The 2,145-nt window shown below is 37.8% G+C and overlaps 1 protein-coding gene across 3 annotated transcripts in view; it reads left to right on the forward strand.

Annotated features, from left to right (window-relative positions):
* ATP2C1 (ATPase secretory pathway Ca2+ transporting 1) overlaps positions 1 to 2,145 on the forward strand; it is a 171,828-nt gene that overhangs the window by 6,452 nt on the left and 163,231 nt on the right. The gene's annotated exons all lie outside the window — the stretch shown is intronic.

Consider the following 2,145-nt stretch of genomic DNA (forward strand, 5'->3'; position numbering starts at 1 on the left):
TAGAGAAACCACCCTGATAACAGACTAAGTGACAGAGGAGACTACTGGTTTGAGCTCTTGTCCCTCAATTTATACCACCCTGTGCTAGCCTCGTGGACTTGAATCTCTTCTATGTATTCCACATATGAGGAGTCAGAAAATACAGGATGGTTAATTAACAGACAAGAATTGGGAATGATCTGTGCTGATGCTGCTTTGCTCTATTGAATAGAAAGACTTCTTTCTGATCAAGAGAGATCATCTATGAGCTGACCTGACATGTCTTGCTTATTTAACAGTGAATCTGCTTAAAATAAGGAGAGTGGCCTTTGGGGCCAGGGATATGAATTAGAATCTTGAAAATATAGTATCATCTTCCAACAAAATTAATCTATTTTTTTTTTTACTATTTCTATATTTTTGTTATCTGAAATTGTAATCATGTTATTATTGATGTCCTCATATAAATATGGACAAAAAATGTTGACCTGGATGGGACTGAATGCCAAGCTTAAAAGAGCTCTGCTTGGTCATCTTATTTAATGGAATTCCTTAATTCCTTCAATTATTGAACAATTTCTCTCATACATATTGTATGTAGAACATATTTATAAGTGATAAAAATGTAAAAAATGAACTAGGTGCCCTCTCTGTGAAGCTTATTAGTCTCGATGAGAAGGAGCTGGTACTCAAATGTTTATAAAGTGATCCAAGAACCACACACTGCAGTCACAGCAGGTATATCTGCATCAAGACCTGCTCTGATTAATCTGCTTAAAATGAGAAGCATTGTCTTTGAGGACCAGGGGGACATGTACAGTAGCTATATTGTAATTAAGGATTAAAACCAAAATATTATTGGAGGTTGTTTGAAAGTTTCTCTTCAATGGCTTAAGAAAAGGTTTCTAGTTCAAACAGGGTCACTGGATTTTTATTTCTTGCTGGGTTACTTAATGAATAGTAGGGTTGTTAAATATTTGGATGTAATTTGAACATTAGAACATTTGCTCTTTTTTTTTTTTTTTAAAGATTTTATTTATTTATTCATGAGAATACACAAAGATGAGAGAGAGAGGCAGAGACACAGGCAGAGGGAGAAGCAGGCTCCATGCAGGGAGCCCAATGTGGGACTTGATCCCAGGTCTCCAGGATCATGCCCTGGGCTAAAGGCAGTGCTAAACCGCTGAGCCACCTGGGCTGCCCAGAACATTTGCTCTTTATTTTGGCTCTTATACCTGCTCTCAATAACAATATAAAAATTAAGGACTCCCTTCATCCCCCCCAAAAAAGTCTACGTTGAGATTTGAAATGTTACGTAAAAGTTTTGAGTGGCTGATGCAGGAGAAATAATATAATTTTCAGTACAGCTTGGTTTAAGAAATGTTCAGAGGCTTTAGCTCCTTAAAGTGAGTTGGTTTTATCCTGAGAGTATACCAAAGTTATCTATTTTTTTTAAATTTTTATTTATTTATTTATGATAGTCACAGAGAGAGAGAGAGAGGCAGAGACACAGGCAGAGGGAGAAGCAGGCTCCATGCACCGGGAGCCCGATGTGGGATTTGATCCTGGGTCTCCAGGATCGCGCCCTGGGCCAAAGGCAGGCTAAACCGCTGCACCACCCAGGGATCCCCAAAGTTATCTATTTTTTAAAGCCTCTTTTTAAAAAGTCATGAAACACTGATAGTTCAAATGACATCTCAGGGAAATTAAAGACATTTGGCCCATGTCCTTGTGCTTGGGTAGGAAAAAAAGCTTTTATCCTTCAGAACCAAGAGGAAAAGATTATCTGGTAGAGTGTAAGATAGAGGGCAGAGACTGCACCCTGCTCCTGGAATTCGTGTGATTATATATAGGTAACACTGGTAGTTAAATTGCTATAATAACATGAAGCTAACCTTAGTATTTCTATTGAATATGATATTAAAAGTTGAACCATTTTATCAGGGTAATGATAACAGTCTCCTCTATTTGCAGGGAGAAATTACAAAGAAAAAAAGGAGCTATTTATTTACTTAAAAAAGCCTCCAGTGGTTTTCTCCATGTCTTTGTCCATTCAGGCTGCTATAACAAAATCTCATAGACTGAGTGGCTTATAAACCACAGAAATTTTTTCTCACAGTTCTGGAGGCTGAAAGTCTGAGATCGAGGGGTTGGCAGGTTCAATGT

The sequence above is a fragment of the Vulpes lagopus genome, chromosome 19, assembly GCF_018345385.1.
Source record: "Vulpes lagopus strain Blue_001 chromosome 19, ASM1834538v1, whole genome shotgun sequence".
In the NCBI taxonomy this organism is placed as follows: Eukaryota; Metazoa; Chordata; class Mammalia; order Carnivora; family Canidae; genus Vulpes; species Vulpes lagopus.